This window comes from Pollicipes pollicipes, unplaced genomic scaffold (genome assembly GCF_011947565.3).
Source record: "Pollicipes pollicipes isolate AB1234 unplaced genomic scaffold, Ppol_2.1 Scaffold_1693;HRSCAF=1982_pilon_pilon_pilon, whole genome shotgun sequence".
NCBI lineage: Eukaryota > Metazoa > Arthropoda > Thecostraca > Pollicipedomorpha > Pollicipedidae > Pollicipes > Pollicipes pollicipes.
In genome coordinates, this window is record NW_023595978.1 from 324,416 (window position 1) to 347,580 (window position 23,165).

The following is a 23,165-nucleotide window of genomic DNA, read 5'->3' on the forward strand; positions in this document are numbered from 1 at the left end:
AGCAAAAGAGCCATCTTCTTTGTGAAGGTGACCAGATAGTTTGTTTTTAACAAGAACGAACTAACATAAAAGAAAACTTCCGCAGCCACCTGGCGGCCAAAGTTAAACTACCGTAACAACCCCGACGCCATTAGTCACAGACCTTGGCACCTTGTACGAGTCTGTTTCTGGTGCAATGGTGTTCGTGCATTAATCAGTCTTCCTATACGTCCCCTTCGTTTTCCCCGACGGTATCCTTTATCACGCTGGCACACCACGAGCCTCACGAGGGACCGCGCTTCTCCAGGCGGACTTCGTTGGGAGCGCTTAGTAGCGTTCCCCATCCTGAAGTTCTCCCGCGGCACGGCAGACGCATGGGGCTCCACACGAACCGATTTCAAAGCGTACATGACACTCACAACCATACCAACAGCACATTGTGCGGGCAAGGCTGCCTTCATGTGCATCCGAAAGGTGTCGGCAGAACCGCAAACAACTGGAAGACAAAAACAGGTCTTGATCAAACAAGATACCGAATTAAATGAAACAAAGCATGGCCGTGCCTTGGAGCGTTGTTATCGCGCCAACACCAGACCTCGTTAGTTATGTCCTGGGGACTAAGAATGAACTCGACGGAAAAAAGAAACCGGTCAAAGGGCACTCTGAAGCCAAACATAGATAGCACCAAATGGCCACCGCCAGTAACCCAAAATGTCAAAGGAACGGGATTTAGCATCGACAACAAAACAAAAACGGAACTGCGCACGCGTTGCCCGACCTGCCAGCAGGCGCGGCTGTCTGACGTGCCACGAGCACGTTTGAGTACTGTGAGTGTGAGCACTGGCATTTTATGGAGGATGCCGGAGGAAGTAACATTTCTATATGCATTGATCGGCACGATATAAACATTTATCATGTCAATTTTCAGCTGTTCAGATCTAACGTAACCAAGTACCGATCATCAATAGCATTTATTTCACCTAAGCAATATGTTTGCATATATCGTCGCATTTACTTTTCAATGACTCTGTTAACGATCCGAAGAACAAACAGCTAAGCAAACTAACAAAATAATAATACAAGTCCAAAGAATACTAAATGCACGCACAGAAAACGAAGGATGTGTCCAAATATACACCTCACCTCGATAACAAAAAAAAAAAAAAATCCCCACCCAGCCCGTCATTTTTGAGAGGAGGAGTGGGCTCTGACCAGGCCTTCTATGATCCGCCGCCTCAGCCAGCTGCAGCGCGCTGGCGCCAACGACGAACTTGCACTGAGTCTCCGCCGCTCCCATCCGGCATTTGAAGCATTCGTGCCGAGGCTACAGGGGAAACACGAGGCGAGTCGGGTCCACCACAACTTGGTCTGTCGTCGGCGCCACCTCCATCGCGCGCGCCCGAGCGGTGCTAACACCATGCCTCGGCATGCTCTGTCACGGGCGGCAGGTCGACGCAGGGATAGCGCCACCATGGCCAGTGTTCAGAGCGAGAGAAGCCGATGCGTCGCGCAGCGCACTGAAAGTGAGCTCTCGCAGCCCTGTGCCCTCCCCCGCCCCTATTCCTCCTCCTTTCCTTCTCCCCCCTGGCCGCCACACGTCAATGCCGGACACTAGGAGGCTGCCTCGCCAGAAACTGTCCCTGGTCCCTCAACAACAAAAAAGATGGAGCCCCACACGACGAAAAAGCGTGTCGCTCTGGTTCAGTCGTCGTGTTGTCACCTGCTGAACATGGGCGAGCACCTCCCGCTATGCCTAGCTCTCAGACGGCCACATTGTACCCGCCCGTGTCCCCTAGTGGAGTGTCCTGTGTCCTGACATCGCAGAAGATCAGGCCGAACGCGGTCTGGCGGTGGCAACGGCTTGGGTGAGCGGACCCGACGGCCGGCTACGGTGCTGCCATCTACCGCCGCGTGCCGGTGCCGATGCAGGCGCTCGCAATAGCACGGTCCGACGCCGGCAAACCACGCAGCGCGAAACAACGGCCCACCATGATGGTGTGGTTTCACGAGCTAACAGCCTACAGCTTTCCGGGATTGGACGCACTTCCGAGGCGCCGCCGGGCACGCCAGGAATGCGCCTGCCCTCGCGTCGGCCAGCAGCGACGTCGGTCGGGTCTGGCACCTGCTGGTGGCGCCACCGGCGCTGTCGGCGCCAGCGGCGTGTGCGGTTCCGCGGTCAGACGGCAGGGGGAGGGGAGAGCGACTCACCGGTATGGTCATGCGGTCGGTCGTCGTTCGAGTTCACCACTCACCTGCGAACGAGAACAGAGGTCAGGCACGCGTCAACATCGCCGCGCTAACCGCGCCATCAAACATGTCAGCGGAGATAACTGGGTGCAGTGCATGTTCACCAGCGCAGCCAGATGCATGTTAGGAATGCGCCAGAAATGTCGCGGGGTTGACCGTCGCTGTCCGGCACGGTGAGCACGCCCACCACGTCAGCGGGTCCCTGGGCAAAATTAAGGCAGGAACCCCGGACGCGAGGAGGGGACGACACTCCGAGCAGGCGGCCACGGGGGAGAGGAGGGGGGAAGGGGCTGACCCTCCGGACAGAGGGTCCGGACAGACCGCGTTCGGACAGATCAGGGGGGGGAGGGGGGGGACACTCCAGACAGATAAGGGGGGGGGGGAGAAGGGGCGACACTCCGGACAGAACACGGGGCAGGGAGGGGGCGACCCTCCGGGCAGATCATGGGGAGGAGGGGGCAAACACTCCAGACAGATAACGGGGGGGGGGAGGGTGCGACACTCCGGACAGATCTCGGGGGAGGGAAAAGGTGACACTCCGGACAGATCACGGGGGAGGAACGGGCGACACTCCGGACAGATTCACGGGGGAGGGAGGGGGGCGACACTCCGGACGACCACGGGGGGAGAAAACTGGCGGACACTCCGGACAGACCACAGGGGACGAAACGGGCGACACTGCGGGCAGCTCACGGGGGAAGGAGGGGGCGACCACTCAGGACAGACACGGGGGAGAAGAAACGGGCGACACTCCGGACAGATCACGGGGGAGGGAGGAGGAGACATTCCGTACAGATCACGGGGGAGGGAGGGGACGAAATTCCGTACAGATCACGGGGGAGAGAGGGGCGACACTCCGTGCAGATCACGGGGGAGGGAGGGGGCGACATCTCCGTACAGATCACGGGGGAGAGCAACGGGTGGATACTCAGGACAGATCACGGGGGAGGGAGAGAACGACATTCCGTACAGATCCGCGGGGGAGGGACACTCCTGACGGGTCACGGGGGAGGAGGGGGTGGACCAACACCCCGAAGAGGTCGGAGGGAAGGGGGGGTGTTTGGAAGATGATCAAATCATAATCATGCTCAATTCCTTCGAGGCATTACCGTGGATTGTATGCCACAATTTTTCCGGCACATGGCAACTTCATTCGTAGCCATGCTTAACCAGATGGTTGCGGCACCACCCTGCCAAATAATATTTGATACATGGAAGAACGGTTTTGAGCTCCTGGTTTTTCAGCTTATGTTCGCCGAACACATTATACCATGATATCGGCAATGTTCAATGCGCTAGGTTCTGCTAAATACATCAGGATAAATTATAACAGGCATGACACCAATGCCACCACACCCCACACCGTCGGGCTCCAACCGTGATCTGGTCCACGGCGTCTCCATGCGTCTGTCGCGCCTGGCAATATTGCGCTATGTTGTTATATCTATATGACCTTTTGCACGCTCCCTGCGGTCAGTTGAAGGTTAGGGAATCCCGTTTTACACGATACAATCGCGGCAAAACGCTTGTACGTATGCATACCTGACGCAATCGTTGCATCCGTACCTGGCGGAAAATCCTACCGCGTCACCCTGCGGATGGGTTTTGCGAACATAACGCCTCTTCTCCATGGTAGCGTATTAATTCAGCATCACAATCATTCCGTTAAGGCATGGCCAGCTCGACTAGTCAGACTCAACTGCCAATGATCGGCTGCGACTCAGTCATTTCGTACAGTGCCGTCTGAGACTTGCACATGTCTGCTCTGGTCCGGTGCTCCTGATCGGGTGACACCAACAGGTCAATTCCAGCCCGCCAGCTCAGTTCTGCCGGATTTGGGCGAGTGCGCCTTATCCCCCGATTAATATTAAGCCTCACGGCTGCACCCTCGTCCGGGTCGGCCTACGCGGAGTAAACAGGACCTGACACGGCCGACAGCCTTCAAGAATCACTGGAGAAGACGGCGCAGCGGTTAACGAGCATGCCCGCCGCCGCGTGATGGAGCTTCAGCATGGCCTCAGACAGCCTCTCCGCCGGTCGTGGCGCGGCGCGAACTTGTAGAGTACCAGGCATCGACCAATGTCTCCTTCCACGCCGGGTGCCGTCTCACGCCGCCCTGCCTGCCCGTGGTGGACCCGGGTGCCGTCTCACGCCGCCTGCCTGCCCATGTTGGACTCGGGCGCCGTCCCCACGCCGCCTGCCTGCCCGTGATGGACCCGGGCGCCGTCCCACACCACCTACCTGCCATGTTGGACCCGGGCGCCGTCTCACACCGCCTACCTGCCCATGTTGGACCCGGGCACCGTCTCACACCGCCTACCTGCCCATGTTGGACTTCGGGCGCCGTCTCACACGCCAACCTGCCCATGTTGGATCGGGCAGCCGTCCCACGCCGCCAACCTGCCCATGCTGGACTCGGGCGCCGTCCCACACTACCTACCTGCCCATGTTGGACTCGGGCCGCCGTCCCACACCGCCTACCTGCCCATGTTGGACTCGGGCGCCGTCCCACACCGCCCTACCTGCCCATTGTTGGACCCGGGCGCCGCCCCCACACCGCCTACCTGCCCATGGTGCCGAGCGCAGGGCGCGTTGACGTCTACCCGGTGTCGTAGTATCACTGAGGCCGTCGCCGGCCCTCGGCCGGCCGGCCGCCGCAGAAAGCCACACGCCCCGCCCCCCTAATAGGATCGGAAAAGCCGCAGTGGCTGGTCGCGCTCGCTCGATCCTGTTTACGGACAGCAACATCCCGCGACCTGGCTTTATCGGAAGCGGTGTGGCACCGGTCACGCCGCGTGTTCACGTGCATGCACGGCGTATCTGCGTAACGTGCGTGCGTGGCAGTCAGCGTGCCCAGATCAACACTCAAACTGATTATGCCCTATCAATCCAGATAAGAGCAGACACGTCACCTTCTGTCTTGTGACAACGAAGCGCTGAGAACTAGTTCGACGCAGATAGGATGCAGTTCATAACGCGGCAGACGGGACGCAGTTCCAATTGGGCACAGAAAGATCGCAGTTACAATAAAATATGAAACTTGAGGTAGCCCGACATATTGTTCTCGATAACGTGTGATTTGGAGCAGCTGCCGCGAACATTGGGTAATCCTTCTATTTCTGTTGCGGACTGGTTTATGACATTTTGGTCAAGGTCAGAGCAAATCTGAGCTCTGCGCCGGCCGGCGCACTCCGACACAGTAGGGTTTCCCGCTGCGTTGAAGGACTTCCTTCAGATGCAGAGGCTCGCGCAGCGGTCCTGGAAGGTGGGTCGACCGCTCACCCTCCCCCTCCCATAATGACTCGCCTCCCCACGCCCCCTGTTTTTCTGATGAGAGAACTCTCCGGTTGGGCCGGAGTTCCGCCCAGACGCCGTACCACTGCCACACGCCATAACGGTGTAGAGCAACCAGAGCTGCCCCAGCCCGTTAACGCCACACGCCCACCGATCGTGTAGCTCACCACGCACCGAAACGGCCTGCGGGGCACCCGCGGTTCTGGTTTGGAGGTCAATACATGACCACCGACGAAACGCTGTCGAGTGTTGAAAGGTGGGTGCCGTATCGGACGTATGACATTATGTAGTTCTGTAACCGATAATCCTATTAAAAATTCGACTGCACGATGCTTTGCGATGTGGTGCATGCCTGGCTAGTAGCTGTCGGCCCAACTTTCACGAGATGGCTAAAACATTAAAAATTTGCTGTACAAAACGGCATACGCATCCCATTCAATTGCGCGGTATGCATGACATGGCAGGGAGTTCACGGAGTTTCGCCTGCAGATTTATTTTGTCTTCAATAATTTCGTGCAGTCAACTGCAATGCCTCAGGTTCGAACGGTTCAGTGCAATGAAAAAAAAACATTATGAATTGCGTTCACGCAAAACGTTTTCGCGCTCCGAGGTCATTCTGTTTCCGGTATTTTCATGCCGCACCAGCAGGCCAGCGTTGACTTCGTGACGATATCACCACACTGATCAAATTCACGCATTTTAAATGCAGGTATAACCGAAGAACGCAAATAAGGCTACCATTGGGCCGAATCGGGAGCCGATTTCACCGTCATGAACGTTTGCGGTTACGGGGTAGCCCGTCCCACTCGGTGGTCGCCAAAGCAAGAGGTTTGAGCGATACAGCGGGCGCTGTCACTACAGCAGCCCGCCACGCACGCACGCACGCACGCACGCACGCGCGCACACAAGCACGCATGCACGCACACACGCACGCACGTACGCACACACGCAAGCGCGCACGCAAGGCAGCAGCGACGTGCCGATGAATCCCGCCGTTTGGCGAGGCCCGCCACAGCCAGTGGGCAAGGCACTGACAGGCTGAACTTCCTGCATCCCGCCTCGGAGGCCAGGGACTCCCCGTCTCACAGGCCGGGGGTACCTCGCTTCGGATCTGGCCTCAGAGGCCTGGGGCGCCTTGACTCAGATGTTGGGGCGCCTCGCCTCGCAGGCTGGGGGCGCCTCGCCTTGGAGGCCGGGGGCACCTCGCCTCAAAAGCCTGGGGGGCCTCGCCTCAGAGGCGGGGAGCGCCTCGCCTCAGAGGCCTGGGGTGCCTGGCCTCAGAGGCGGGGAGCGCCTCGCCTCAGAGGCCTGGGGTGCCTGGCCTCAGAGGCGGGGAGCACCTCGCCTCGGAGGCCTGGGGTGCCTGGCCTCTGAGGCGAAGAGCTTCCCGCCCCGGAGGCCGGAGCGCAGACGACGCCGACGACGCGTCAGGTTCAGCCGGGCACCGCCGGCCGTCGCCGCCGCACGTCAGCCGTCGGGTTCAGCCGGGCACCGCCGACCGTCGCCGCCGCACGTCAGCCGTCAAGTTCAGCCGGGCACCGCCGGCCGTCGCCGCCGCACGTCAGCCGTCAAGTTCAGCCGGGCACCGCCGACCGTCGCCACCGCACGTCAGCCGTCAGGTTCAGCCGGGCACCGCCGGCCGTCGCCGCCGCACGTCAGCCGTCAGGTTCAGTGCACGGGCCACGCCGGCCTGCTTCCGTGCCTTTTCACCGGCAGTAATTGCCCTGTCTTCGTTTCATTAGCGGTGAATCGGGACTGAGGATGAGGCGAGGTAGGTGGGGGGTCGGCTGAATGGCGAGGCGCCGTGTCTAATTGAAAAGCAATTAGTCGGCTGTCAAAATTAGTCACGGGTTGCTATATGGCTCAGCGCATGTATGCGGGATTCGGACGAACGCACGCAACTCTGAATTAAGCACAGTGCCGCGTCCGGTGTGCTTCGGTATTTGTGGTACCGGGTGATGGGCATACCAACACGTTTCCGAGTCGCCACTTCTAGGCTTCATGACGCGTGTCAACCCCGTGGCCACAAAATTGCGGCAGTCAGAAAGGGCATGCCAACAGTCGTGTTCTGAATGTGTCGTTCAGCAGCTGTACAGGCTGCCCTGCCGCTGACGACCACGCCCAGGGCTGCCCTGGACGACGAGGTCACCAGCACTGGCCAGGAGCCAGGCACCGCGCGTCACCGCCTGACCAGACCGAGAACCCGGCCTATCAGCCCGGGGACCCGGGGACCCAGCCGACCGCACCGACCAGACCAAAGCGGGGGTCAGACCAGACCGGGGACTCGGTTGTGAACCGGCCAGACCGGGTCAGGACGACACCAGCCGTGCTTACGCCGCATACGGACACCACACACTGAGCCACTAGCCGCGACTGGAGCCTGCTGCTAGGCGAGACGAACATGCACGGTTCTGCTGCGCTGCGCTAGCGACAATGACACCCCACCACCCCACACGGAATTGATGGCCGCCGGCACCCCACCAACGCCCAGCGTTTATTACCGTCACAAATGTCCACGATCGAAGAACAGCGCGGCGGCATGAAATTTTGCCGACACTCACCAATGCAATGCTTCCAAACTGATTTGGTGGGCAGCCTGTGAGCCCGGCTGACCCTATGCTGATGGCACCCGTCACCACACACCTCCACGTTATTCACCACACCTCAAGGGCGGCGCTCGGAGCACGGCGTGCTTCTTGGCAGCTCGGGTACAAAGCTCGGAGAAAGGTCGGATCTGGCCGCCCAGGACTACCAGGACACAGGTCAGCCGACGACCAAGCCACGGCCCCGATTTGCAAGGGACAATGCACGGCACGAGTCGTGCACCTCCCCCTCCCCTCGCCGCCATTTTGTCAGGCCTTCATGCTATTGTTTGTGAAACACAGTAGAGGAGCCAACAGCTTCTGCAATACGTTGCAAAGAATATTTGCAAGCCATAAACATCTTAAGTAGCTTCAGCAGCAAAATCCAATCTCGCTCGAACTTCGGCGGATTAAACGCTAGGCAATGGGTTGCGTCGCATAGGAACACGCATTCACGATGCGAACGCGGCAGCTGCCGATCGGTAAGTGACCCGCCCCAGCTGCTGACCCCGGCGAACTACCCGTACAGTTTGGCCAGGCAGCGCGGAGGCTAACACGGCCCGGCTTTGACGCCGAGCGATCCCGCAGTGACCACATGCACCGAGCCGGAGGAGGCGCCGCGCCTCGCCAGGCATGGCACGCTCTTTAGAGGTAGCACTCCGAGGTACATGTTATACATCAGCATTCAACGAAGCGAAGTGCTGGCTGCATCTGGTGGCTCTGAGCACCCCTCTCCAAGACTGGTGTGTCCAGTCACCAGTCGCTGGGAACAGACGTCCTCTAGTGCAATCGCACCTGCGGCTTCCATGGTGGTGCAAGCTGGTGGCACTACAGGACCAAGCTCATTCGCGTCACAGGTGGCGCTCCAGACGTCACACGATTGAAATAGGTGGCGCTTCGTCCGCGGCGTTAGTGATGGAAACATTGGAGCGTCTCCGGTTTTAGGACACGTGTTTCATCAGCTTCGAACACGTGTAAATCAATGTCAGGAAATTTGAGTTCTAAAATAATCGATGGGCTACACTACTGTCCTGACATAAGCAAAAACTTACTACATATACTGTTGCCTAGAGCATATTGAGTCTCATCTTTATAAGACGGCTGATATACACAGTCAGGATACATTTGGGTTCGTCACTGTAGTCATGCATACTTGCTTTCCATTCCAACGGTTACTCTGACACACGTAGTAAACATACATTTGGGTTCTTCCTTGTGAAAAGCCATGCATAATTGCTTTCGATTCCAAAGGTTACTCTTTTATTTAATCAATGAATCATCTACTCAAAACTGCCTTGCCTAGGAACACATACACGATGAAAACGTGTATTGGGCGGGTTCTATGCTACTCAAATCCAACACATGTCTCCGACATGTCCTCGGCCGGATTTTCGCAGCCAACGTAACGGCACGGTGACTCGTACTACGACACGGGTGTCTTAGACCACGAGGCTACGCTGCTTGAAAATTGACACTGATTGGCGGGTGGGGCTGCCGAAGCCCGGCCCAGGAGCGGCGTTTTGCGTCATGTTTCGTCACGCCCAGCGGTGCGGGACGGTCACAAAGTGGCGCATTCGGCCCCAGAACACCGTCAATCAGCGCAATAATTAACGGCAGCGCCCAGCTGACGCATGGCTCACTTGGCAGCTCTGCTGCGGCCATGTGACCACACTGGCGACGGCTGGCCACTCTAGCGACCGGGACCCACTGCGGTCACGTGACTACATTGGCGACGGCTGGCCATCCTCGACCAAGGACGCACCGAGAAAAACGGCGCCGATTTCATTCCAACCCTTTTCGCGGCTATTCGGATTTATCTGCAAAGAAATAGTGTCCAAAATGCGTCAAGCGATTTGTTGCAGGCAACCCATTGGACCACATTTGAGCTACAGATCGCGCTGTGCATACGGTCCCGTTCATACCGCTCAAATTCAACTACTCGCTGTTAAAACATACCGATGCCATACTCCAATCCTGCAAACATCCAAAACTGCCACAATCCATCTTTTCAAGCACAAAACAAAGCACAGACTCAACAGACACGTAAACGTGTTGCCATCTGGAAAGTGGGGCCAAATCGACGCTGGCTCATTGCCGCATGAAACGGGCAGGCAGACACCGAAGGCGGCTATTCTGCACCTATGTTGAATCAAGGACATGTCCACAATAGCACTGCGGTGTGATCTCAGACATTATTACTTCGTACCCTATCAAGATGGAAGGCAACGAAGCGTTGCCGAACCTACACCCATTTTTAAACAACTACAGATCAATATGTCAACGACCGCATAGACTGTAGAATCGATGGCTCTTGCTTATTGCTATCACAAAAACAAAACTCAACACGCGTTTTACTGTAGCGCTTGATTTACATTAATATGCGATCCGCCGTCTTTCGGAATTTCTTAAGTGCATACATAGATACATATGCGCATGAATATATATGTATATACATGCATACATACCTCATGTATTCCTAGCATCCTCATGGTGCATAGTGAAGGTCGAACCCTCCACTATACATCATGAAAAAACCGTATTCTATTGAATGGAATTAACAGCTTAAGCACATTCTGCCACCATATGAAGCCCAGGCCCATCAAACTGCTTCCGTCGTGAAGTGCGTAATGACTGGAACCTATGTGGCCACTGCAACCCAAGGCATGTGAATGCATGCCAATACACTATATCTAGCGGCCGTTCGGTAGTTCTTTTGCTCTCCCAGTCAAACTCCTGGTGAATGCAAACGGCAACTTCGCAGAAACATCGGCTGCAGACCGTAATATCCCTCTTGCACGCATTTTCGGTCTGCGGGGCCACATTGACATTCTGTTCGAGCTCGGCCAATCCTGCTGAAAGCGCGAGCGGACGTCCGGCGGCGGCGGGAATTGGTCAGCCGGGTGTCAGGTCTGCTGCTGACATCCGGGGCTGCCCGTTGGGTGGGGCACGTCCCAACCAGTCAGAGGTCTCTCGGCACGGCTGGTACGGCTACCGACGACCTCCACCTCCACTCTTCGGCCGCGCCGCTCTACTGGTCCGCGCTGCGTTGCACTTATTTCGTCAAAAGCGTGATGCCCAAGCAATGAAACGATTTTTCAGAATTGAATGCTTGGATGGATGGATGGATGAATTACACACACACACGCACGCACGCACGCACGCAGCGCGCCGTGCGTGCGTGCGTGCGTGCGTGCGTGCGTGCGTGCGTGCGTGCGTGCGTGCGTGCGTATGTGTGTGTGTGCGTGTGTGTGTGTGTGTGTGTGTGTGTGTGTGTGTGTAATGAAAAGTTAAGATAACTCAGCCCGCCAGTTCTTGATCACGCAGGGCAGGAAAGAACTAGGTAATCAGACAACCCGCCGAAAAGTAGGAATTATGTTGGAGAGGGTAACGAAAAGTGGGGTACGAAAATAGCGCCCGTTTGAAGGCACTCTATATACACTGCCACATCTAACAAGAAGTATCTGCAACGTTTGCTTTTTGCACTTGTTTCGCGCATTGGACAAATATTGGCAAAAACAACATAATGCGAATGGGTCGGGCAGGGACACAGCTGACAGGCATTGGGACAGGGGCTGCGAACATTTGGCTTGGAACACCAGTATAACAGTTCCGTGTGCAAAGGTAATGCCTTTGCATTTCTGAGAGCTGCTCATAGAGTAAACTTATAGCAACGCACAACTTCGAAGTAGGTGTATCGGCCTTGCCAATTAACTTTTCAGCTGGTGCAACTGAATTTTATGCAAGTATTAACATATGCGTTGCCATGAGTCCGACTCGTTTTGCATGAAGTGTATGAAGTTAACGTTCCTTTTTTATTGCTATGCGTTCGGCTACGATGAGTTCGGCTGAGCCTCCTGATAGGTTTTCCAGCATAATTTACGAACGGCCAGGTATACCCGTACCAAAATTCCCTAACTGTAGACCGTTCGTGGACACGATCTTTCTCTTTTGACCGATATCTTTCGATCTCAATCAAAATCTTGTTTTACAAACCTTTATTTTTGACCCGCAAACTATGTGTCCTCTATGCCTACGCGACTTGGAATCCAGTGTAGCACCAGTGGCGCAGTCAGAGCGGTGTCTGGGGCCATCTGGGGCCGGGCACCCCCGCCCCCCCCCCCCCAACCCACCCCGACAAAAGCCATGCAATGTCGAAGATTCGATGAGGAGTCGAGCCAGCCTACTCCCAGATTGACGCAGCAAACCTACTCCCAGATTGGGGGAGGGGGCGTTCGGCGGCGCTCGCGGGAGTCCGACTCGGGCGGGCGCCCGCCGATTGCCGCTGGCCAGATACGACGAGGAGCGGCGCGCCGTCGGCGGCGGGCGGCGGACGGGGCGCCGTCGGCGGCGGACGGCGCGCCGAGATACGCCGCCACCGGTGCAAGCTGCGAAGGCTGATCCGAGCGAGCTCTCTTTGGCGACAGTCAGGCAAGGATGAAAGCGACGGGCGCCGCGGAGCGACGACCACTGCCACCCGAGAGCAATGGCACAGCTGTTCCAGTGATCTACGACGGGCGCCGCGGAGCGACGACCACAGCCACCCGAGAGCAGTGGGCACAGCTGTTCCACTGATCTACGACGGGCGCCGCGGAGCGACGACCACTGCCACCCGAGAGCAATGGGCACAGCTGTTCCACTGATCTACGACGGGCGCCGCGGAGCGACGACCACTGCCACCCGAGAGCAATGGGCACAGCTGTTCCAGTGATCTACTGCGCCCATGGTGGCGATTCTGGATCAATTGCATTCGCCACCGCCCTCCCTCAGATACATGGACGGTATCACCAATCAGGCGTTCGAGACTCGGCCAAAGCGGGACCGAGTAGCGCTGTCAGACTGCGTCTTATGCACCATCCATATCGCCTAGCTCGCTGTCCACTGTTTCCATGGCCCAGTCCGGTACGACGCGAAGCAAAGGAGCGTTGTCACCACTGCGTGCCGCCATCGGTAGCGGTGCAGCCTGCTGCCGGATCTTACAATCGGCCCAAGGATCGGTCATGGCGCGGAGGCACGGCACATCTCCCGAAACAGTGGGCACAGGCAACTCCGCGTCGTCCCAGCGATGGCAGAAAAACACCCAGCTCGCGCAGAGCTGATGGTGGAGGGAATCTCCCATACATGACATACATGTATAACACAATGCCGAGGGTGGAAGGCACAGCGGAAATCAGTGAAAAGTACGGAGAGAAGGTGCTAAATGAGCCGGGGGTAACAGTGGTCACGTAACCCTGACGAATGCACACGACTAGGAGCGCAGACAGGATTCTCTCAAGGGAAATAGGACGGGGTCGGTGAGAACATATGACGCTGATTTTAACGTTTCTGCCAAGGGCCATCTATGGCGAAACACGAGAAAACACAGGCATAAGGAGAGGTGACCCACTGCCTCCTCCCTCCGTTTTAGCTGCGCCCCTGCACAGCAATTAAGTGGAGGGCAGGGTGGGAAAGAGCACTCGTCCAAGCGACCGTCCAGCTCCTTACTGACCTGCCCCTGACCTGTACGACTCGCTGGCTGACCTCCCACTGAGGTAGCGGCCGAGCGTGGCCCGTTACCCTCGCGTCAGCCTCGTGTCCAGCTGACGCTCCATTCGATCTGAACTCTGGCACGCAGTCTCCATTAAGTGCAACATCGTCTCAACACCAGAGTGAGAATAAGACTAGGAAACGATTGACTACCAAACGAGATTACACAAAGAACGCGCTGTTGCTCGGTTGCATATTTATATTACGAAGTGAGAACCATGCATGTTGCCATGCCCTCAGCACGTTTGACGGTGTTGAAGTGAAAGTTTTGAAGCTGTCTTCTCTCCCTATTATAGTCACTGTTTGTGCGAAAGGGTTCGTTGGTTTTCCGGAGGACCATCGACTTGATTCGAAAACAGACGTTGAAAAGGAAGAGTCTCTATTAGCCAAAGAGTTGCAATGCAAATGTAAGAGAGGTGTTGGAAGGGCGGCGTCGCACACTCCGAAGTCGTCGTCGTCGTCGTCGTAAACGCTGTCGCGGCTCGCGTCGAGCCGCGCCGGCGGAGTCTGAACGTGGACTGCTCGGCAGGTACCGTGCGTCCCCGCCCGCGTGTCCCCATAAACCCACGTGGCCCACATATGGGCTCCAGATGGTGGGGACCAATCGGCAGAGGGGCCGCTCACACTATCGCGGAGACAACGCCGCCGCGCCCGCAGCGACGGCCCGTTTACTCGTTAACAGTCACAGTCCGCACAAGTCCGGGGTTTGCGCCGTGAGTTCGCGAAGTGCGTGGGGAAAATGTCCAGCGCATGTTAATGGAGCGCGTGCCATTAAGATGTCATGCCTGGGCACAAGTTATGATGTCATATTTGCAAGAGTAGCGACACTGTTGGAATAACAGGGATTCGGACCTGGGTGGGCTAGGACCCAGGTACAAGCACTGGGATGACGTACAGCCAAATGGCGAAACCCTCGGGGACTTGCCTTCCCGGACAGACCATTCACAGAGCATATCATAATGGCACATGTCTGCTTAGAGGCGGCTAGGTTAACCTGTTGAGATCCAAACGGGCGGCTGATGTCATGACATCCCAAAAGGCGGCCAGTTTATGGGCCATTACGCGATATCGAGTGCTGCGAACTCGCGAATGTGCGTCTGATTCGAGTGGGTCGATATGGAGAGAGTGCGCGCAGACGGCCAACGCGACCAGCCTGACGGAGAGGACTCGAGTCAATGGAGAAGCCAACTAACGCTGAATCATATCCATCGAAAATGTGTCGACGACGCTGGAGAGTGGAGCAAACCTCTGCTATTCACGCATCACCGCGTGAGCATGGAATACATCAACAAGTCCAAGGCCCCTTGCCATGCATCATCAAGTCAAAACCAACAATGGAGTATATCAGCAAGCCAAACTCTTGAAAAAACACACTAGAAACGAAAATGGCAGTTGACGAGAGGGCTGGCCAATCTTCCCTAAAAAAAACACCTAGAAACTAGGGAAATGCGTACCAAAAGAGCATCTGTGCCATCACGTGTGAACAGCACCGCTGGCGTGGACTGTACGCGAAGCCGGCTGACGTGCCAGTGCTCAGCGGAATCGGGTGCTCGGTGAAGGCCGCGCTCAGCCTAATAATCTGCGGACGTGGAGCGCCCGGCATCACCGCTCCGCACGTGGGGCAGTGGCGTGACCATGCCGTACAGGTGGCGCTCAGCGGATGTGGAGCGCCCGGCATCACCGCTCCGCACGTGGGGCAGTGGCGTGACCATGCCGTGCAGGCGGCGCTCAGCGGATGTGGAGAGCCCAGCATCCCCGCCCCGCACGTGGCGCAGCGTTGACGGGGATGCGACGCTCAGCGGAGAGACCGTGCACACGCCCGCAGCTACAGCCCCCTCGCCGGCCCTCGATGCGTAGAAGACGGCAGCGGGTAGGCGCGCGTGACGTGCGTAGAGGCGGCCCTCAGATATACACAGATATATGAACGCTTTGAGTGGGCCGAAGCATCGACACGGCCGTAGCAGCGTGCTTAAATGTCGTTCATATTCAAGCTGGTACAGCACCGAAATAGCTTCCATCCCTTTAAGGTCCTGAAAATCTGAGACGGATTGAGGCTACAAGATAAGCTATCTAATGCTGTTTTGGGGGAAAGACAAGGTGGTTGTTGTTGTCATTAGGGCTTTATGACGCGCCCAGCTGCTGGGGCTATATGGCGTCGCTTGCCCCTCACCCTGGCAGGAAGCGCGGGGACCGCGGCGAGTCAAACCCCGTACCTCTGGTTTCCCAGACGCGCAGTGGTTAACGCAGACGCGTTAACCTCTACACTACCGGCACCACGGAAAGACAAGGCCAGACGAAGGCCGAACAAAACGAAAATATTGCACTAATATGATTTTTAAACCTGGTAAATAGCGAATTGTAATACCTCCGCGTTTTCACAGTGCCTATGGACGTTGCCCATACTGCCCATACCATAATGCACGCCCCTAATTACCCGTAACGAACGCAGCTACCACGTTCTTGCCACCCACAGGGCACAGCTGAATGACAACACATTGCGGATTTGTTACAGCCCCCCAAAAAGACATCTAATAAAAAGGAAACACGCAAAATAATTATGGGTGTGTGTGGGTCCAAGGCATTCGAAGCATCTTAAACGCTTGCATCAGCGCAATGTGGGTCCGGTCGGCGCGAGTTTGTGTCTTTGTGTGACACAGCGCCTGTCAGACTGACACCGGACTGACCTGACACACCTAGAGGGCAGGCCATCAAGCGGTACGTGGCCGTGATTCCTTATGGAGCACGGATCAACACAGCGACCGACAGTCCACCCAATGACTAGACAAGAAGTTCCCTGCACCCCGGGCCGACTGCTGCGAGATGTGCCGACTATGAGACGCCCCATGGGGGAGGGGGAGGGAGGGAGCGGGCGAGCCGCCCTCGCGAACTTCGATCCCAGGTGCTGGCGAGCGCGTGTTTTGTGGACGTTTTTGTTACACCGCCCCCGGCAGACGCGAGAGCCGAACATCGCTTCGACCCAGATCTCACCTGCGCGCGGCAGTGGGCGGAAAGCCTTCGTCCTCACCTCCTCCTCACAAACCGAGCCAAAGGGATCCTAAAAAGTTCAGGGCAAGGGCCACAGTTCGTAACGCAGTCTTCCATTCACCGATTTACCTCACGAAATCACAAAGTTCGAAACTCGTTAAACTTCATCGAAGTATGATGATATCAGTGTTCTGGAACACTGCTGCTCCCTCCCATTATTTCAATACGCTCACAATGTAAAACATTCATAGTCTAAAACTCATGCTTCGCATCATTTCATGCACCCAGGTCGACGCTTCCCGCCAAACGTCCATTGCTTCACACATTTTGTTACTTTCACACACCTTAAACGACGTCAACAAACGCTTTGAGTGCGCATGCGATGGTTTGTCACAGCTACTTAGCTGATGGCGCATCTTCAGCGCACTTCCTCCAAGCGATCCGACACGGCAGGCCGTCTCTGTCCCATCGCTGGATAGCACATTAGTTTGAACTGTCAAACAGGCACGACCGTCGTTTACGCATGCATTGGGCTCCTCATCACAACTCCACGCCACTAATGCCGCAAGCCCTTGGCGCCTAGCGAGCCTCAAGAACGTTAACTGATCATGCACACACACCCAAAGGTAGTTTTCACCATGCTGGGGGAAGCCTTCTGTATGGATCTCGCGGCGCGCGGCGTGGAGACATCAAGGTTAGCACCAGGATCGTGCGCGTGCAGCGCACGTACACATGTTCACCGACACAGCTCAGCACCGGCGGACAGGCGGTGAGGAGTTTCCACGCTGCCACGTCAGTCTGGCTGATCCACCAAAGGTCGTCCCACGCCACCCACTCGACTGGCTCATTTCGCCAAACAGCGTGCTACCGAAACGTACAGTCGCCAAACAGCGTGCTACCGAAGCCTACAGTCGCCAAACAGCGTGCTACCGAAGCCTACAGTCGCCAAACAGCGTGCTACCGAAGCCTACAGTCGCCAAACAGCGTGCTACCGAAGCCTACAGTCGCCAAACAGCGTGCTACCGAAGGTTACAGAAGCGTCCGACACCTCTGAAATTCGCCTCCATCATTAGTCGGCCCACGCTCGCCTGACCTGAAGGGTTTGGATATCGTGATGGAAGCCGGGTGCGGCGGATTTGGATCAGTCAACTTCAGCTCAATGCGAGAAATGAACTCAATTTACGACTGTGCGCTGGGATTCCAGCTTGCATTTCACACCTGGCGGCCCCTATTTGCAGGCGGCGAGGCGCGCACGCTTCGATAGCGACTTCATTTCGAGTTTAGGTAAGTGATTACGTCCGAACATTTGCGGGAAACTTTCAGGAAGCGAGCACTGCAGTCTGCTAACAGCAAAAGCCATTTTGTAGCAAAAATTAAATAACGCTGCGTTGAAACTGGATCTGGGGTGTATAAATGAAGCCAAATAAAGCGTGAATAACGAGGAACGTTTGCTGCCGTCTCAAAATCACACCACTGTTCTTTTCGTGCCTCTCAGCTACGATGCTGAAACGCAACTGAAAAAACAGGAAGTGAACCGCGGATCAGCCGTTAGCTAGAACTGTGAACACGTGTATGGTGTGTTGGTCGAAAAAGAAAACACCCTTCGAAAGGTCAGTGTGCGCCGGCCTTCCAAGTCTCCACGTTCTCAATAGGCCAAATCACTCTGGTTTACCTGCGCAGCTGCACAGTCTCAGAATAGGCTACACCCACATCAATAGCTCAGGCTTATTCGCCTCCTCAAAATCGCCGGCTTCGGGGCCTGAGCGACAGCCAAGCCCAAGAGAAGGGTTGCCTCACGGGCGGCGCACCGCCCACACCCCGCTGCGCGCCGACCCCGCACGCGGCCCGGCGCGTGTCTGAGGCCGACTCGGCCGACGCACCGGCCACCCCCGTCTGCCGAGCCGTGCTGCCGGCGACGCGGCCGCCCCCACTGCCGGCCGATAATCACGGTCCGGCGGCGATCGGACGCGCCCTCGGGCGCGGCCGCGGCCGCCGCCGCCGCCGCCGCTCGTCGGACACCCTCCAGAGCGGCCGGGGCGAACGTCCCGACATCTCTGCCGCCACTCCACACCTGTACCGCGCGGCAAGGCGGTGCTCCATCGGCACCCGTGTTGAGTGCCGTGGCGGCGCTCTATGGGCACCCGTGTTGAGTGCCGTGGCGGCGCTCTATGGGCACCCGTGTTGAGTGCCGTGGCGGCGCTCTATGGGCACCCGTGTTGAGTGCCGTGGCGGCGCTCTATGGGCACCCGTGTTGAGTGCCGTGGCGGCGCTCTATGGGCACCCGTGTTGAGTGCCGTGGCGGTGCTCCATCGGCACCCGTGTTGAGTGCCGTGGCGGCGCTCTATGGGCACCCGTGTTGAGTGCCGTGGCGGCGCTCTATGGGCACCCGTGTTGAGTGGCGTGGCGGTGCTCCATCGGCACCCGTGTTGAGTGCCGTGGCGGCGCTCCATGGGCACCCGTGTTGAGTGCCGTGGCGGCGCTCTATGGGCACCCGTGTTGAGTGCCGTGGCGGCGCTCCATGGGCACCCGTGTTGAACAGCGTGCTGGTGTCATGTCAGCTCGGATCCGTTCAGCGACATGCTGTCCGCCTGTTACGATCCAGTCCGCCCCATACCATTTCCCACCTTCCTGATTCACCGGACCTGAGCGGATTCGCCGATTCCATCCCATCCAGCTGATCCGATCTGATCCGCCAGATCGCATTCACCCCCTGTATCTGATTCGCCGGACCCGGGCGACCCGCACGATCTGATCCGACCCGGCGCTCCCGACCTGATCCGAGACATCCAGTCCGCCTCGATGCCCTGGTGTGCTCCGTTCGGAACGCCGGGCTGGCGCGCCGGATTGTTTCAGCCGGCCGGGAGCGGCTGACACTCCGGGCCGCGCACAACCGAGCCCGCGGAGGCCTCCCGGGTACACGGCAGCGCCGTCAGAGAAGAGGCTGGGTGGCTGGGACTTATCTCGACTCCCTCGCCCTTAAACACGGCTGTCCACGTTGATCCGTGGGCAGATTACGAGCCGCGCGCGCGCGCGCACTGGTCCGACACGAGCCGTTTTGGGAAGTTGTCTCGACGCTCAATTTGGGGATAGGCAGTGACCCCTGGTACCCGGTGACCTTCGCTCCTGGTCCGCCGCTCTCAGCGGACGCGCCACTCCCGGCGATCGGACCCGCTCCGATCAATCACTCCCGTGCAACTCATCCGATCACTCCGCTGATCCGGTCACTCCCGGAGATCGGACCCGCTCCGATCAATCACTCCCGTGCAACTCATCCGATCACTCCGCTGCTCCGGTCACTCCCGGCGATCGGACCCGCTTTGATCGATCACTCCCGTGCAACTCATCCTTTCATTCCGCTGATCCGGTCACTTCCGGCGATCGGACGCGCTCTGATCGATCCCTCCCGTGCATCCCATCCGATCACCCCCATGGTCCGGTCACTCCCGGAGATCGGACCCGCTCCGATCAATCACTCCCGTGCAACTCATCCGATCACTCCGCTGATCCGGTCACTCCCGGCAATCGGACCCGCTCCAATCGATCACTCCCGTGCATCTCATCCGATCGCTCCGCTGATCCGGTCACTCCCGGCGATCGGATCCGGATCCGGTGCAGAAATAGCGCACAGCTTTGTCGAACGCGCTAAATTCGCCCCGTCGTGAAACGCATTACGTCCAGTCATTTCCGCCCCACAGCGCCGAGCACGGTCCGCGAAGAAACTGCCGCGCAGTGCCATTGCTGCCAGCGTTACGGAGCGTGTGGAGCTCTGAGCGTGATGAAGCTCGTGGCCAACACGGAACAGGATATATTAAGCCATCGCGAGTGGACGATCCGTGCTTTATGTCATCTAAGAAATGTCTAAGAATATATGAAGCACAGCATCACCAAACATACCCGCACACATTGGCTCTCACTTTATCGAACACGGAGACCTGTGCTCCAGTGTGCTGGTAGGGGACGTGCCGGCATGTCTTTCAGAGGTCACAGCAGTCATGCCCCGGCAGAGGGCTCAACAACACGCCTTCCAGAGGTCACGGCAGCAGCCATACCCTGGCAGAGGACGCGACAATGCGCCTTTCAGAGGTCACGGCAGCATACCCTGGCAGAGGGCGACAACACGCCTTTCAGAGGTCACAGCAGCAGCCATACCCTGGCAGAGGGCGACAACACGCCCTTCAGAGGTCACAGCAGCAGCCATACCCTGGCAGAGGGCGACAAAACGCCTTTCAGAGGTCACAGCAGCAGCCATACCCTGGCAGAGGGCGACAACACGCCTTTCAGAGGTCACAGCAGCAGCCATACCCTGGCAGAGGGCGACAACACGCCTTTCAGAGGTCACAGCAGCAGCCATACCCTGGCAGAGGGCGACAACACGCCTTTCAGAGGTCACAGCAGCAGCCATACCCTGGCAGAGGGCGACAACACGCCCTTCAGAGGTCACAGCAGCAGCCATACCCTGGCATAGGACGCGATACCACTCCTGCAAGAGGTCACGATAGAGGACGTGACGGGGCGGCCATTCTGCCACCCGGCAATATTGGCACCGCAAATAGCTCGCACCGAACCGCCCAGGGCGTACCAAAACAAGGCCAGGTTCAATTGGCGAGGGTTTCCTGGCTTCGCCAACAGGAGGCGTTTCTCTGGCCGAACGCGAATGCCCTTGACATACACATGATGCGCAGCACAGTCAGTGATCTCAAGTCAATATGTGACTTTTAACTGCTAGCAAGGGTAACGGTTACCAACCGGCTGACGCCGATAAGGTACAGCTATTTTGGCGCACAAGCGGTTATAAACGAATGGCTTTGTCATGCTTGGCCAGACCTTTTCCAATTCACGATTTTAACTAAGAATTGGGTAGACAAGCTGAAATGGTACTGCTAATAACACAGTCACAAAAATTACATGTCTAAGGTGCGCATACTTGATTACAACTAACAAAGTCACCAAGCCCCGGGGTGTCCGCTGTCACTGGGGGCGAGTATAGACGAGCGAGACTGCCGGCAAAAGTAGGATGGCCGCTCTCATTGTGTTCTAGTCGTCAGTTGTTCAGACCCCGTACGAAAATGGGACAACTCCCTCAGTTATCAAGAAAAGTGTATTTTATTGAGCCTGAAACGCAGAAAGGTTAATTAAATGCCTGATTAGATTTCATCATATTTTTAATGGTTTTCCGCACCATGGCAAAGCTCAAATGACATTTATTCAAATTGTATTGCGAGCATAAAATCTTTGAGCATGACATTTGTTGTTGTTCATTGGAGTTTTCGGGCGCGTCGACTGCAGTGGTCATTTTGCGCCCATAACTATGCTGTTAATTAGTACGGTGTGAAAATGACTTGAAAATCAATATCTTTTAAAAACGAAAAGAGCTGTTTGGGACCAAGAAAGGAGGAACTGTCACCAAGCACATCGTTTATCGTCAGGGTCGAAGCCTGTGAACCAAAGTGACGTCGTCGTTCTTCGAAGAGGCATGGACATGATATAATGACATGATGGACAGTCAGGACGGCACCACACCGCTGGCATAGGGGTCTGTCGGCTCCATGTAACAGATGGCCATGGGTGGCATAGGTATGCCCAATGCGCAGCCTGCATAAAACCACCTCTTCCCACCGCACACTGCGAGAGCATGACGACCACAAGCCCAACTCTGTCTTTATTGCCCTGAGCTTATTGCCCCCCACCTGGTCCCAACAGCGCTGCAATCTGCTTCTCAGGAAGGTCTTGACTGCCGGGTAAAAATCTCTGGCAGGGATAGGCAAAAACCGGGTATATGGTGCTACCGCTGCTCGCTTAGCAGCGGCATCAGCCAGTTCGTTGCCCACGATACCGACGTGACTAGGGATCCAGCATAGTGCAATTCTCTTTCCAACCCGATTCAATTGTGTCAGGCGTGATAAAATGTCCTGTAAAAGGGGACATGATGGATAAAAAGACTTCAGTGCAGAGAGACTGCTCAGTGAATCTGTAAAAATGGCGTGTGAAGATTCTTCACCCACTTCAATGAAACATATCGCCTTGGTGATTGCAACTAATTCCGCCGTAAAAACTGACGAGTGGGCCGGTAACGAGAACGATCGAGTGACGGACCCGCTAACGAAAGCACAACCCACGCCATCCGAAGTTTTGGATCCGTCTGTGTATGTCAGGGTATATCCTTCATAACACGCCAAAAGCTCAACTGCCCTGGATCTCAATAGGTGTGGTGTGACGTCTTTTTTCCTAATTTCCGTAAGCGAGGTGTCAATGAAGGGTGTGGTCATTTGCCAGGGAGGAGAAGCCAGGCGGCTTACTTGCCTTACACCCCGAACAGGAATTCCGCTCTCAAGCAATAACGCTCTCATTCGGGAACCAAAAGTTAAAGCGTGCTGCTGCGGCCCATGACGAAGAGAACTTACTGCAAACCGCGAAAATATTGCAGAATATGTCGGGTGAAGTGGGAACTGCCGCAGCTTCAAGGCATAACGCATGCCAAGCATTTTCCTCCTCGTCGAAAGTGGTGGTTCGTGTGCCTCCGTTAAAAGGCTGACGGAAGGTGATGTGCGAAACGCC